We start from the raw sequence: 16,395 nt of genomic DNA on the forward strand, positions 1-16,395 counted from the left end.
CCTCAGGTAAGGAGTTCTACAAGTTGACTGTGCGCTGCGTGAAGAAGAACTTCATTTTATTTGTTTTAAACCTGCTGTCTATTAATTTCATTTGGTGACCCCTAGTTCTTGTATTATGGGAATAAGTAAATAACTTTTCCTTATCCACTTTCTCCACATCACTCATGATTTTATATACCTCTATCATATCCCCCCTTAGTCTTCTCTTTTCCAAACTGAAGAGTCCTAGCCTCTTTAATCTTTCCTCGTATGGGACCCTTACTAACACCCTAATCATTTTAGTTGCCCTTTTCTGAACCTTTTCTAGTGCTAGAATATCTTTTTTGAGGTGAGGAGACCACATCTGTACACAGTATTCGAGATGTGGGCGTACCATGGACTTATATAAGGGCAATAATATATTCTCAGTCTTATTCTCTATCCCCTTTTTAATGATTCCTAACATCCTGTTTGCTTTTTTGACCGCCTCTGCACACTGCGTGGACATCTTCAGAGAACTATTCACGATGACTCCAAGATCTTTTTCCTGACTCGTTGTAGCTAAATTAGCCCCCATCATGTTGTATGTATAGTTGAGGTTATTTTTTCCAATGTGCATTACTTTACATTTATCCACATTAAATTTCATTTGCCATTTTGTTGCCCAATCACTTAGTTTTCTGAGATCTTTTTGAAGTTCTTCACAATCTGCTTTGGTCTTAACTATCTTGAGTAGTTTAGTATCATCTGCAAACTTTGCCACCTCACTGTTTATCCCTTTCTCCAGATCATTTATGAATAAATTGAATAGGATTGGTCCTAGGACTGACCCTTGGAGAACACCACTAGTTACCCCTCTCCATTCTGAGAATTTACCATTTATTCCTACCCTTTGTTCCCTGTCCTTTAACCAGTTCTCAATCCATGAAAGGACCTTCCCTTTTATCCCATGACAGCTTAATTTACAAAAGAGCCTTTGGTGAAGGACCTTGTCAAAGGCTTTCTGGAAATCTAAGTACACTATGTCCACCGGATCCCCCTTGTCCACATGTTTGTTGACCCCTTCAAAGAACTCTAATAGATTAGTAAGACACGATTTCCCTTTACAGAAACCATGTTGACTATTGCTCAACAGTTTATGTTTTTCTATGTGTCTGACAATTTTATTCTTAACTATTGTTTCGACTAATTTGCCCGGTAGCGATGTTCGACTTACCGGTCTGTAATTGCCGGGATCACCTCTAGAGCCCTTTTTAAATATTGGCGTTACATTAGCTAACTTCCAGTCATTGGGTACCGAGGCCGATTTAAAGGACAGGTTACAGACCTTGGTTAATAGTTCCGCAACTTCACATTTGAGTTCTTTCAGAACTCTTGGGTGAATGCCATCTGGTCCCGGTGACTTGTTAATGTTGAGTTTATCAATTAATTCCAAAACCTCCTCTAGTGACACTTCAATCTGTGACAGTTCCTCAGATTTGTCACCTACAAAAGACAGCTCAGGTTGGGGAATCTCCCTAACATCCTCAGCCGTGAAGACTGAAGCAAAGAATCCATTTAGTTTCTCCGCAATGACTTTATCATCTTTAAGCGTTCCTTTTGTATTTTGATCGTCAAGGGGCCCCAGTGGTTGTTTAGCAGGCTTCCTGCTTCTGATGTACTTAAAAAACATTTTGTTATTACCTTTGGAGTTTTTGGCTAGCCGTTCTTCAAACTCCTCTTTGGCTTTTCTTATTACACTCTTGCACTTAAGCTGGCAGTGTTTGTGCTCCTTTCTATTTGCCTCACTAGGATTTGACTTCCACTTTTTAAAGGAAGTCTTTTTCTCTCTCACTGCTTCTTTTACATGGTTGTTAAGCCACGGTGGCTCTTTTTTAGTTCTTTTACTGTTTTTCTTAATTTGGGGTATACATTGAAGTTGGGCCTCTATTATGGTGTCTTTAAAAAGGGCCCATGCAACTTGCAGGGAAAGATGCAGACAAATTGGAGAAAGTCCAGAGAAGAGCAACAAAAATGATTAAAGGTCTAGAAAACATGACCTATGAGGGAAGATTGAAAAAAAATGGGTTTGTTTCATCTAGAAAAGAGAAGACAGAGAGGGGACATGATAATAGTTTTCAAGTACATAAAAGGTTGTTACAAAAAGGAGGGAGAAAAATTGTTCTTAACCTCTGAGGTTAGGACAAGAAGCAATGGGCTTAAATTGCAGCAAGGGAGGTTTAGGTTGGTCATTAGGAAAAAGTTCCTAACTGTCAGAGTGGTTAAGCACTGGAATAAATTGCCTAGGGAGGTTGTGGACTCTCCATCATTGGGGATTTTTAAGAGCAGGTTGGACAAACACTTGCTAGGGATGGTCTAGATAATACTTAGTCCTGCCTTGAGTGCAGAGGACTGGACTAGATGACCTCTCAAGATCCCTTCCAGTTCTATGAGTCTATGATTATGTAAGCTTCACAGCACCCCTTAAATATATTTATCCCCATTTTACAGACTGGGAAATTCATGCATAAAGAGGCTATGGTCTTGATCCTTCATCATTCCTAGTATTAGCTGACAGTGTTTTATAAATTACTTTAAAGAAATTATGTTCTGTTAGCCTAGCATGATAATATAATTTTCTCAATTTATTTGATTCTTGGAAAGAACATTAGAAATCACGTTACTATTTACTATTTGCAACGTTATAGGTTGCATAACAAATACATCTATCTCTTGTGTAAGAGGTATATTATGTCTACTTATGGCATCTTAATATGAAGAGACGCCAGCATCGAATAAGGTTGAATTTTAATAATAATTTATGGCATATCACAGATATTAGATTATACATTACACTGCATTTCACAATCCAATATTTTCAAAAAGTAAATGGACTTATGCTGGGATTCATTCACTTACGACAATAATTAAATCCAAAAAAACTATGTTAGAAGACTGTTAAGAATGCAGAAGTCAAGCACTCAAAAGTTAGGAAATGCCAGAACTAAGGTTGCCTGTGCCTTAATTCAGCCCCCTTGTGCCTATGCACTATGACAAACCTTTCATTACATGATCACATGCTATTTTTTCCATAAGATCTCTGCCTCATTCAGTGCCTGGGATGAATGGTGCTCACTGAACAAGTGGTTGTTCTTTCTTTTTCTTTTAATCCTTACTATTCAATGTGTGGCCCCAAGCCTTGTTTACTGCACACCATTCAAACACTGCTCTGAAAATTATTAATTTCCTCATGGGCATTTCTATGGTGATCTCACCACAGAATCTGAGCGCTTCACAAATATTAATGACGTTACCTTCACAGCACCCCTGTGAGGTCAGATGGTATTATTGTCCTCATCTGTAAAATGGGGAAGAGAGAACAAGGCCAGAACTGTCAAAAGAATCCACTGATTTTGAGAGACATTTTTGAATGTAACTTCCTAAGTTTAAATATGCAAACTGAAAAAAACAGAAATTCTGTCATGTGGAACCCTATTGACACCCACATGGTTCATCAGCAGGGCCCGAATCTTTAGATGCATTCATAGACCTCCACCATTAGAGCTAAGGGAGTTACTGATAGAGGTATCAGGCTGTTGTCTATGTGGCCCAGGCACTAGAGGCGGCAGGATGAAACACACTTTCCCAGTTGGTTTTGCTATTTGCTGGTAGCAGAGAAATATCAAGACAAAAATCTCCTCGGTTCGAGTCAAGATTGTGGAAGGCGGGCATGGTCTAATGGTTATAAACCATTTTGCCTTCTTGCTAGCTCCTGCTCCTAGGCCCCCCTGCTCCTATCCTACTTCCTATAGAATCATAGAATCATAGAATCTCAGGGTTGGAAGGGACCTCAGGAGGTCATCTAGTCCAACCCCCTGCTCAAAGCAGGACCAAACCCAACTAAATCATCCCAGCCAGGGCTTTGTCAAGCCTGACCTTAAAAACCTCTAAGGAAGGAGATTCCACCACCTCCCTAGGTAACCCATTCCAGTTCTTCACCACCCTCCTAGTGAAAAAGTTTTTCCTAATGTCCAACCTAAACCTCCCCCACTGCAACTTGAGACCATTACTCCTTGTTCTGTCATCTTCTACCACTGAGAACAGTCTAGATCCATCCTCTTTGGAACCCCCTTTCAGGTAGTTGAGAGCAGCTATCAAATCCTCCCTCATTCTTCTCTTCTGCAGGCTAAACAATCCCAGTTCCCTCAGCCTCTCCTCATAAGTCATGTGCTCCAGCCCCCTAATCATTTTTGTTGCCCTCCGCTGGACTCTCTCCAATTTATCCACATCCTTCTTGTAGTGTGGGGCCCAAAACTGGACACAGTACTCCAAATGAGGCCTCGCCAGTGCTGAATAGAGGGGAATGATCACATCCCTCGATCTGCTGGAAATGCCCCTACTTATACAACCCAAAATGCCATTAGCCTTCTTGGCAACAAGGGCACACTGTTGACTCATATTCAGCTTTTCGTCCACCGTAACCCCTAGGTCCTTTTCTGCAGAACTGCTGCCCAGCCATTCGGTCCCTAGTCTGTAGCAGTGCATGGGATTCTTCCGTCCTAAGTGCAGTACTCTGCACTTGTCCTTGTTGAACCTCATCATATTTCTTTTGGCCCAATCCTCTAATTTGTCTAGGTCCCTCTGTATCCTAGCCCTACCCTCCAGCGTATGAACCACTCCTCCCAGTTTAGTGTCATCTGAAAACTTGCTAAGGGTGCAGTCCACACCTTCCTCCAGATCGTTAATGACGATATTGAACAAAACCGGCCCCAGCACCGACCCTTGGGGCACTCCACTTGATACCGGCTGCCAACTAGACATGGAACCATTGATCACTACCCATTGAGCTCGACAATCTAGCCAGTTTTCTATCCACCTTACAGTCCATTCATCCAGCCCATACTTCTTTAACTTGCTGGCAAGAATACTGTGGGAGACTGTATCAAAAGCTTTGCTAAAGTCCAGAAATAGCACATCCACTGCTTTCCCCTCATCCACAGAGCCAGTTTTCTCATCATAGAAGGCAATTAGGTTAGTCAGGCATGATTTGCCCTTGGTGAATCCATGCTGACTGTTCCTGATCACTTTCCCCTCCTTTAAGTGGTTCAGAATCACTTTCCCCTACCCTAGTTCTTACTCCTGTCTCCCTCCCCGCTGGTTCATTCAGCTGGCTTCTACTCCCCTCTACTCATTTTCCCTCTTCTGATCCCCCTTACATACATCCTCCTGCATGTGTCTTTCCACTCCTGATCCCTGCCCCTCTACACACTGTTTCTATCCTCCCCTATGCTATTTCCCTCCCTCATGCTCCTGCTCCCTACTTCTCAGCTCTTGCTCCTGCCTGCCCCCCACTTCTCTCACCCCTCTGTATCCTAGTCAGGTTTCTTCCTCCTTCTCTTCCACGCTGCCTGGCTGCTAGTGTAGCTCAGTTGCTCTGTGGGGATGGCACAAATCCAGTTCAACTGGCACACAGGCATTTAATAGGCAGCAGGTTTAAAGCAAACAATTAAAGGAAGTATTTCTTCACACAATGCAGTATCAACCTGTGGAACTCCTTGCCAGAGGATGTTGTGAAGGCCAAGACTATAACAGGGTTAAAAAAAGAACTAGATAAGTTTATGGAAGATAGGTCCATCAATGGTTATTAGCCAGGATGGGCAGGGATGGCGTCCCTAGCCTCTGTTTGCCAGAAGCTGGGAATGGGCAACAGGGAATGGATCATTTGATGATTACCTGTTCTGTTCATTCCCTATGGGCACCTGGTATGGGCTACTGTCAGAAGACTGGATACAGGGCTAGATGGACCTTTGATCTGACCCAGTATGGCCGTTCTTATGTTCTTATTGTGAGAGGATGGAGCATGCTCAGTGCAGACAGACTCTATGGTGAATGTATCTGCCAAATTTCAAGAAGTCTCTATTGAGCATATTCGAACTTCAGTTTTCAGGGCTTATAATTTGGCCAAATTTGGCTGGTTTTTCATGGGATAATAAACATTCCTGACACCAGAGTGACCGCCCCCCCTCCTCCAACACGCCAAATTTCAAGTTCATACTCCAAATCAAAAAGATGCTAGAACTTCTCAATGGATAGTTGTAAGATTTTTTTTTTTAATGTGGGCAGAACAATATATATTTTCCCTAATCTCATTCTCAGAAATGGCTGAATTGTTTTTGGGTGAAATTTAAAGCAAAAACAAAAAGCCTCCACACAACTCGGACTGAGTCAGATACCCAGCATGGAAAATTTGAGCCCAAAACAGCTTAAGATTATAAATAACCAAAAATAATGGTCTTGCAATGGAATGTGTTAGGCAGGCTAAACTATAGGCTATGCGATGGATGCCGCTTACAATACACCAAGGGAATATGGACGCAACTAGAAGTCTCATCCATGCCTGAGCATTTCCTGTCTTGATTACAACAAGGCTTCACTGATACTCAGTCCATTAAAAATGCAGTGGCTAAAATTATAGAACCATAGAAATGTAGGGCTGGCAGGGACCTCAAGAGGTCATCAAGCCCAGCACCCTGCCCTCAAGCAGGACCAAGTAAATCTAACCTATACTTGACAGGTGTTTGTTCAGCTTATTCTTAAAAACCTCCAGTGAGGGGAATTTCACAACCTCCCTTAGAAGCCTATTCCAGTGCTTAATTACCCGTATAGTTAGAAAGTTTTTCCTAATATTGATCCTGAATCTTTCTTGTTGTACATTAAGCCCATTACTTTTTGTCCTACCTTCAGCAGACATGGAGAACAATCGATCACTGTTCTCTTTATAACAGCTCTTAACATATTTGAAGAGTGAGGGGAAATCTGATAACATTAAGTCTTCTTCTTAAGATTAAACATGCCCATTTTTTTAACCTTGCCTCATAGGTCAGGTTTTCTCACCCTTTTATCATTTTTGTTGCTCTCCTCTGGACTCTCTCCAGTTTGTCCACATCCTTCCTAAAGCGTGATGCCTAGAACTGGACACAGTACTCCAGCTGAGGCCTCACCAGTGCCAAACAGATTAGGACAATTGCCTCTGGTATCTTAAATGAAATCCTCCAGAATATGAGCCTTTTTCACAACTACATCACATTGTTGACTCTCATTCAGTTTGTGATCCACTATAACCTTTATTCCTTGCCTGTTGATTTAACCATGTTGTCCCCACTCACACCTTTCAACACTTCTGCTGGCTCTTTCTCCTTCACTACATTCAGCTTAAATTTCTTAAATTCACCTTGTAGACCCAACATATCTATCCTCTCCTGCTCCACTAACATCACCAGCCTCAGCGCACCATTCAGCTGCTCCTGCCACAAGCATTTCTGTATCTTTATTCATGCTGTCTCCCATGTTTGAAATGTCTCCCTTTTCTGATTTTCCAAGCTACCACCGTCTCCTCATTCAGAAAGGTCATAATATGAAACCTATCCTTGCAAATGCTTTTAAACTTAACCACCAGGATGTGCACATGATGAGCTAAGTGACCACCGGATCTTACTGCTGTTACCTTTGTTCTCCCTTAGATCCCTTCTGTACTGTTTTTTATCCCCACCCCATGCACCATGTCTGATACTAAAGCCCCAGTCTTGCAAAGGGATCTGCCCTTGTAGACGTTACACTTAGTTGGAGTCCTGTTGAAATCTAAAGGACCCCAAGAGGGCACAGGGGTCCACATCACTGAATCTCTTTCCAGGTTCAGGACTTTAAATTATACCGTTTTTGGGGACAAGATACCAGGGTTTCTACCTGTACTGTAAGCCACTTAGCACATTTTCTGGAAGCTGTAATGCAAACCACAATAATTCTTCTATATCAAATTCAATTTAAAACAATATTAATGTGAAACAGATATGGCAATATACAGAATTTTAATATAGCATGTTTTATATACTCACGCAGTACAACTAAATCAGTGTTGTTTGCTAGTCTAACTGACCTTGTTAACAATATTCATGTAAGTCTAATAAGAACTGGCCTTAGAGGTGAGATCTTTATAGCACAGTTGCCTTGATATTATGATCTTTGTGGTTTTATAGAAACGTAAACTCAGTTTGGAGCTCTAGTAAACTAGACAGCATTGTGCCCCATACTCATGTTATGAAATGCAACCAATTCCATAAGCACAATGTGCTTGCCTGTTAAGAAATCCTAATGTGATACAAACTCAGTTCCCAGAGGCCCTTCGCCAGCAAGTTCAAAAATCTTAGGGTGAAATCCTGGCCAAGCTGAAGTCACTGGCAAAATTTTCACTGATTTCAATGAGGCCAAGGCTTCATCCTTGACAGGAAAGGTTGGGTTTTGTGAGACAGTGCGTGAAAATAACATATTTTGTGTAAGCCTAATTCTGCAATCCCCATTCACCCCAGTAAACCCTACTCGTGCAAGGGATTCCACTGACTACTGTATTTTTTGCAGTAGCCCAATTCAACATAGGACTTACTTTCCATGAAAAGTGAAGAATCAACTTTATTTATTTATTGCAAAAAGAATGCTTCGTGTCATTCAGTAACCATAAGCCTCAAGCGGTCTTAAAATCCCCATTCTTCCATTTAAAAAGTAATCTGAGAGCCTAGATACCTGCCAATTTTTTGTTTTGGTCTTTCCAAGATGAGCCCCAGCTGATTCTGATTTAGTTTTGAGTTTTTCTCTGGGCTTAATCCTGATCTAATCAGGCTAAAAATGGTTTCTGGCCCCAATTCCATATACTCTTACCATGGGGCTTTGAAGTGGCAGCTGCTTCATGCCAAGATATAAACTTCTGCCTTCTTTTCTTCTACAGCAAATAGACACAGAGAGGAAAAATCTTGAGTTGATGCCATTCACTGTTTGTTTTTAAATTATTTTAAAAGCCCTTTATACAGAAAGTGCACAACTGGGTTCACAGTGAATGGATTTTATGAGATACAGCATGGAAAATATGTTGCTAAAGGGAAAAATTCCAACCATCATTCCCACATCAGTACAAATATTTCCATATCTGGTTCTCCATCTTTTTAAATATTTGCACCATATGTTATGTAGATTTTTCAGCTCTTAGCACAATACAATTACGTGAAGATTTTGTAAGAAAACTCCATGGTACAGCCCGGTCAAGCTTATTTCAAAGGACTGATCCCAAGCCCAGTGAAGTCAATTGAAAGACTCTCTGACAATCTATTTTCTGACTGAAAAGAAAAGTCTTCTCCCTATACACATATTTACCAGGGTAGGATATTTGTTAGGCCTTTAAGAGAACAAGCTAAAAACAGGACAATAATTCTGCTAACAATCTTAGGCCAGGTGCTACCTTCATAGCTGTAATACCCGCACACACCTCTATCCAAAACACAGGTAAATTTCCCCTCCCAGCTGTTTGGGGAAGAGGCCCTTCTGCCCTGCACCTGTGACCTCCCTGCTCCTTTTCCATCATAGGTCAGCAGGTAATGTCTTTCCTGCTGTAATAATTGGTGGGGCAACAAGAGTCAACTGCTAAGCAAATGCAACTTTTTAACTTCTACTTGTCCTGGGAATCTCTCTTCAGTAGGTAAAAGGATGAACTTTTTATCTCCAGGAAGCAGCCTGTGATAGGATGCATTAAGCCCAAATGAGGTTTAACTTCAAACCCCGCCTTTAAGGGAAAGTACGATAGAATTTAATACGAGTCTATAAAAGTTACTCTACATATTTAGAGAATTTAAGAGCAAATCAATGTTTTCCTATAGGTCTTCTGTGTGTGTACGTCTTGACAACAGGCTCCATAGTAGATAAGAATATTTCTTCACTGCAGTTAACTTCAATGATTGGCACCTGGGCCTGAGCATTCAGGTTAGCCTAGCCTGGGTGGGAGCAGCCACATTGCTAAGCCCTAGCCGAGTTACTAGGTCCTCATTGGTGCTGTGTTCATCTACGCGTGTTGCTAGGACTTCTGGTAGCATGGCCTAGGGTTCTTTGTGCTGCAGTAAGCTGAGCTGCTCTGTGGTTCTTTCTCAGTGAATTGTGGGGGAACTTGTCCGTCCTTCTGGGCACACAGGGGGAAATGTGGGAAGGCACTGGAGTGATTAAGCTTGTGTCCTTACTTCAGATTGGGTGGGTTACCAGCCCGAGTGATGGCAACATCTGAGTTCTAGCCTGCAGCTCTCAGACAGGCCAGCTAGCCCAGACTGAAAGCACCACCACACTCAGCTGAAGAGCTTTTGTATGTAGACAGGAGGGATGTTAGGAACAACAGTTGAGTAAGAGCCTGAGATATCTTTGCAGTGAAGAGAGACCCTAAGATTCTTCAGTGTAAGGAGATGTGGCAGCACTTAGGCACAAAGTAATTAACGTTAAACAGTTCAATAATACTTTACACTTTCAAAGTGCAGTACAAATAACAGAATGGGTTTAAAATGGTCTAGGTTTAGACATGCTAGCTTTGCCTCTAACTCCTTTCTTTTGTGCATTTGTTTGACTGTTACTGCTATCTGAGTGGTGGGAGAAGGAGAGGTTTGCAATCCTATTTTCCCTACTGACATTTCTTTAAAGAACAACAGTGTGCCTGAGCCACAAAGTTCAGCTCTAAATTTGGTTCTAAATTTTCCCATATTCCATTCCAGAGGTTTATCTGGGCTCATCTCTACTAAAAATCTTAAAGAAAAGTGAAAAAATAAGAATATCTTGTCAATGATCAATTTATGCGAATCAGAGTGGAGTGTTTTCTTGACGGGGCTCTGATGGAGGCAGTTTAGCAGGGGGCACCTCTCTGAATGTACTATCTTGTTGTCCAGAATCTCAGCTTTCTTTTTTTTTTTTAAACAAAGCAAGTCTCTCTAGCTGTTGTGGTTGTGAAGAAAACCTCAAAAATGTAATTTAAGCAGAAATGTTTTCCTGAGCCTGGAACAATAGCTCTAAGATGTGAAAGGGCCCAGTCATCATAGGGAAATGTTAATTCAGATGCCTAGTGATCATTTAAATGTTCTGATAGTTAACTAGCTCATTCATCATGCAAAAAAACAAAAATATCACAAATCTGTGCAATTTACTATCAGTGAATATTCATTTTGGTATCATGTGTGGGTAGCATTTGAGACACTATCACCCCTCATTTTCTGCCCCAAATCAAGAAGCCGAGCCTAAGGACTGTAGCAGATCCAAGGGGCATAATCAAGCAATTCCAAGGGGGACTCAAGCTGAAAGAGCCCAGAGATCATGCATGGTCATATTTTGACATTTCCACAATGTACTGTGAGCAGCATCTCATTTTGGTGATTGGCAAGGGTGTACCTTATTTTGTACGCAGAAGTTGGAAGAGTACCAGCAACAGTTTCTCCTCAATTCAACCCCTGCTTCTTGATATGTTTTGTGCTGTGAAAATATATTTGCGGACAGTAACAAACCTAGAAGACTATGTAGTGTATATTTAAAGATGTGCACTATTTGATTATTTAGTGCTGCTTAATCAGGCAAACACCAATAGAGCCCAATGAGAGTTTTGCTTGAGTAAGGACAATAAGATAGGGCCATTAGGTGATCTAAATTTGCTACCTTATGATTATAGATTTATTAAAATTGTATGCATATTATAAAGTGTTTTATTCATGTAGAAGGCAGTAGTGTATTTCCTTTACACTTTCTTTCTTAAAGTTAAATATTTCGGGCCAGATTTTCCAAAGTTCACACACCATTTTTTGTGAACCTAACTTAACAACACACAAGCTACAGTACTGTACATGTGCAGTATTGCAAAACCCAAGCATTCAAAATCATGAGTCAGGCTCCCAAAAATCATGGAGTGTATTAAATTCAACTTTTAAAAAAAGTGGGGTTCTTTTAACTTTTTTGAGCTTTTCAGGTTCACATTTTCAAGCTTTTATCTGCAACCAAGAGGACTAGTAACTTAAATTTTCTTTAAAGTAAAAGCTGAGAGTCTCAGGCAATAACATGACTCCAGGAGCTCGGGCTTTAAAAAACCAGTAAATATTGTGAACATTGGAAACAATGCATTTTTGTGCATATGTTCATTACAAATAAATACAAAAAATATATTTAAAAAGCTGGGACTTGATCCTCCATTCTATCATAATGGTGTAATTGGATAGAGATAAATGGAATTTCATAGTCATAACATCAATGAAATAGAGTGGAGAATTGGGCCCTTAGTCTTTAATTAAAATAGAATATATGTACTCACTAGGAAAAGTAAAAAAATTAACCAGTCTACTAAATATTAAAGCAAATACCACAAGTTCCTGGGTCTGCTGTTTACAATGTTAACTTCATTCTCTAGGATATGCAGAGAATTTTCTCTGCTGGCACTTTGTGAATAAGAGAGGAACTCAAATATTATAAATTGTATAACCCAACACTTTAGAAAAACATTCGCTTTTAGCATTATTTCTGGTAAAAATTAAGAAAAAAAATGGCCTGAATGCTGTATATTGGCTTGAATTGCATATTGTCAAGGATTGTAGTAGGAGGCCTTAGCCAAATGCCAAGTCAAGATAATGAAATAAAAGTTAACAAAAGACAACTCTGGACCATTTCTGAAAAATTCTATGCACCTGAAAGTCCTTTTGGGAGAAGAGGAAACTTAGTCCAGGCGGTGCTTTACAGTCAGGTCCACTATTTGGTTGTGGCTAATAAAGCCAAGTTAATAGGGAAGTTCAGCTGCCAGTCTTGACACTGAGGGAAAGGGATTTATATCCATGCAGGTGTCAGATCCTAAACTCCTTTCTACTTCTGTCATTCCCCACTAGAGGGATCTTTACATTAGCATTGCCTTGTTCGCGTCATTAATTTCCACAGCTCATTAGAAGACATAAAAAGTCTTATAAAATGGATTTGATGAAAACAATGATCCAGTTGACAGAGCTCTCCAACAAGAGCGCTCAGATCCATGTAATTATCTGCTAACACATACCCATGGTCTATACTCCTTCATTACCAATGACATTGTGTGTCTGCCACTTTTTCAATGTAAAATCTCTTAACCTGTATGTGAGTTCTGCCTGTAGAGTAGAGCTCTATACTGTAATCTGAAGATGAAAAAGTTAAATTGAAATCCTGAAGAGGCAAAAAATTAAAACCTAATCTATAATACTGTTTTGGTCTCTCAGACCTGAAGGACTGTGCTGTGAAATCACTGCTGAAATGAAGAAAACAGTTTGCATGATTTAAAAGTGTTCCAGGAAAGTGATTCTGCTTTTCACCTCTGCTACACTCTGCTATATCAAACAAAGCCACACTGCCAGAATAGAAGTCCAAGAGGTGGTCTTTGTAAAAAGATGTTAGCTTATCTATTTCAAACCCTCTCCTCTCTGCCCTTAAAAAAAAGTCTGATAGATTACTTTTATTTGTCTTAATATTTTCCCTCTGCAGCCAGTGTGAGCAGAGTATGCAAAATCACAAGTAATGTGTAGAACATGCAAAAGTGTTATAGAATTTAACAGAAAGTGATTTACTTTCCATGTGTTTTTTTGCACCATGATATACAATACAATAGGGAATTATAGTCCTTCTATAGAATTCTAAGAATGATTAAAAAAAGACTTAAAAGAGATCACCCTGTGTTTTATTATATATGTTCTGTGTTTGTACAACGCCTAAAACAATGGGGGTCTATTCCATAACTAGGGATCCTAGCTGCTATGGGAACACAAATGACACATAATAATAAAAACCCTATTAATTTTTATAGTACTCCATACATGTAATTCCTGTGCCATTCCGTCCAATTTCTCCATATGGGGCAAGACAGGCCTTTCAGTCTCACAATGGCCCTAGCCACAATATTCCCAATTTTTGAGACCTTTTAAATGTTAATCATAGTTTCCATTTTAAGACAAGTTACAAAGATAACTTCCAAATATAATGTATCTGCCTTACTGGGCTCATCCTTACAAGACAGCCTTTACATGGTAATAGTTTACTGTCACTGCCCTCCTGGTCTGGAGTCAAACCACTGTCACAGAAATTAAAGGTTCCATATCCAATTACCCAACATTTGTGCATCTAGATCCCTGTGCATTGTGTTTACTGAATGTGATGTATGTTTGTGTGGGGTTTTGTTTGCTGGCATATCAATGATATGGGTTTAACATTTTAAGGGATCAGGCAACATTAAAAATAATTTTTGGATTTCTTAATTCCTGCTTGTTAAAGAAAAATGATACATACATGTAAATACCCAATTTCAAGAGCAGCCATCTTACAAACAGCTCTTATGTCACCAGAAGATCAAATACACCTCTACCCCGATAGAACGCTGTCCCCGGGAGCCAAAAAATCTTATCGCATTATAGGTGAAACCCCGTTATATCGAACTTGCTTTGATCTGCCGGAGGGCGCAGCCCCACCCCCCCAGAGCACTGCTTTACTGCATTATATCCGAATTTGTGTTATATCGAGTCAGGTTATATCGGGGTAGAGGTGTATGACTCAAGATCTGACTAAGCAGCCTCTGCTTTCTCTCTCTAGCTGGATCAGAGCCTGGTGTTATGGTTGCTGGTGCCTCAAACTTGGTGCTGTGCCTTTGACAGTAGCCATCTGTCCCAGTTATCAGCAGACTGGACTGATTTTAATGGGACTGTCGTATATCCTGCATGTTGGTTCAGTCCTAAAATGTCTTTGAGCAGGTGAAATGTCATCACATTGTAACATCATGTCACGACACAACACAGTGATGTTCACAGCCTGACACATCCCGTCCTGGCAATGCACTCATATATTCAGGGCAGTTCCTAAAAGGCACAATCTATCTCTACATAAACTGGACACAGGGACAAGGAGAAGAGTTCCTCCAACTTGGCCACAAAAGGACAAATTCACCACTGAAATAACTCAGCTGAAATAAATGAAGTTAAAGCAAAAATAGTTTTGGCCAAAGTAGGTTTGTAGGAATAGAAGTACCCAGTCATTAAAATATCCTCTCTTTAATCAGTAAGGTTTGGGGAAAGAATGGTTAGACTGTTTAGATTTTAAAACTGTGTAATTGTTAGGATTAGGTTTTAGGTTAGACTCAGACAAGGAAGGCTTTTAAAACCAGAAGTGCCACAGGTCAGGAATTGAAACTTAAAAGTTAAGTCAAGTGAAAATTGATGCAATTATCCTTTACATGAACACAGCAGAATTAGTTATTCAGTATTTAAAATGGTCACTGCTTCATAATAATCTCATTAATATTAATAACTATAGTTGTTAATCAGGCAATAATTACTGACATATACATAGGAACAGAACCTGAATCTGAAATGTTACCTGTAGTGTAACTTTAAAACACAATTTTAACCTAAATTTTAGTAATATATGGTTTGCTCATTATATTGGCATGATAACTAAGTTACCCCATATCCTAGCTGTACCTTTACCATAGTATAGTGATATTTCTTATTTGAAATAATGGCGTTATTTGAAAGTTGTTTTAAATAACCTATAGGAAAATAGCCCATTACATACTAACGATCAAAGTAATTTAGAAATAAAGGAAAGATTTGCCCTATTTAGATGAAAGTTTCAGAGGATGATAGGTCTCTGAAATGTATATGATTTAAGAAACAAGGAAGGCACTTAGAAAAAACATGACACATAGGAGAATTTCAGGGCCCTTCAAGGGAATGAACTAGTAACTGTAAAAAAAATAAATAGTGAGCAAATGTCCATGAAATCTTAAAAAACAAACAAAAAGTTCCCATTTCACTCCTTTTATAGCTGTGTAGCAGAACCTGCAATGTTTTGATGGTATGAACTCTGGCCCTGGTCCTGAAAACACTTACACCCAAGAGTAACTTTATGCATATATTTGCTCAGTTAGGGACAGAGTTCATGCCATCAAAATATGGCAGACTTTGTTCTACGTGGCTATAAATGGAGTGAAATAGGAACTTATTTCTTTTAAGATATATGTCTGCCAAGCATCTCATCTCATCACTTTGCAGGATCAAGCTTTTGAGGCAAATTCTCTGCCCAGCAACTGGCCAGGCAAGACACAGCTCTGATTTGCACTCAGTATTAGGTATTTCCTATACATAAACTGGTACATGTGAGATTATGAACATGCTTTTGAAAAATATGTGCATAGGCCAACATTTTCAAATATCCACTAATTTTGGGTAATTGAGTTTACAGACATCCATCTTGAGATAGGTTGGGCCTGAGCCAAGTTAATGGGAATCACAGGTCTTAAACACTTTTGAAAAACTGGGCCCCAGGTATCTCAAGTTAGGCCCTCACAAACTAAGGAAGCTGACTACGTAGACAGTATTGAAAATGTTAGTCTTAAATTCTGTGCCTCATTTTCCCTATCTTTAAAATGCGACTAATAACACGACTTATCTATCTTGCATGTGAGAATTGATATTCCATTCTTGTAGAAGTGGTTTGACATAGAATACAAAATGTTATTTAATTACAGATGTATTAATAGTATGAATTTGTGAAAAATATCTGCTGAGGTACATAGTGTGTATTAAATAAGCTGTTTGCTGA

At 39.7% G+C, this 16,395-nt stretch overlaps 1 protein-coding gene across 7 annotated transcripts in view; it reads right to left on the reverse strand.

Annotated features, from left to right (window-relative positions):
• Positions 1-16,395, reverse strand: part of PHACTR2 (phosphatase and actin regulator 2) — a 154,134-nt gene that overhangs the window by 55,228 nt on the left and 82,511 nt on the right. Inside the window, exon 1 of one of the 7 annotated variants that reach the window (XM_039529993.1) lies at positions 8,668-8,724. The exons of the other annotated variants lie outside the window; for them this stretch is intronic. The gene's annotated coding sequence lies outside the window, so the exon portion shown is untranslated. Of the gene's footprint in view, positions 1-8,667; positions 8,725-16,395 lie in introns of those variants that run through there. 7 annotated transcript variants of the gene reach the window in all.

This window comes from Mauremys reevesii, linkage group 3, assembly GCF_016161935.1.
Source record: "Mauremys reevesii isolate NIE-2019 linkage group 3, ASM1616193v1, whole genome shotgun sequence".
NCBI classification, from domain to species: Eukaryota; Metazoa; Chordata; order Testudines; family Geoemydidae; genus Mauremys; species Mauremys reevesii.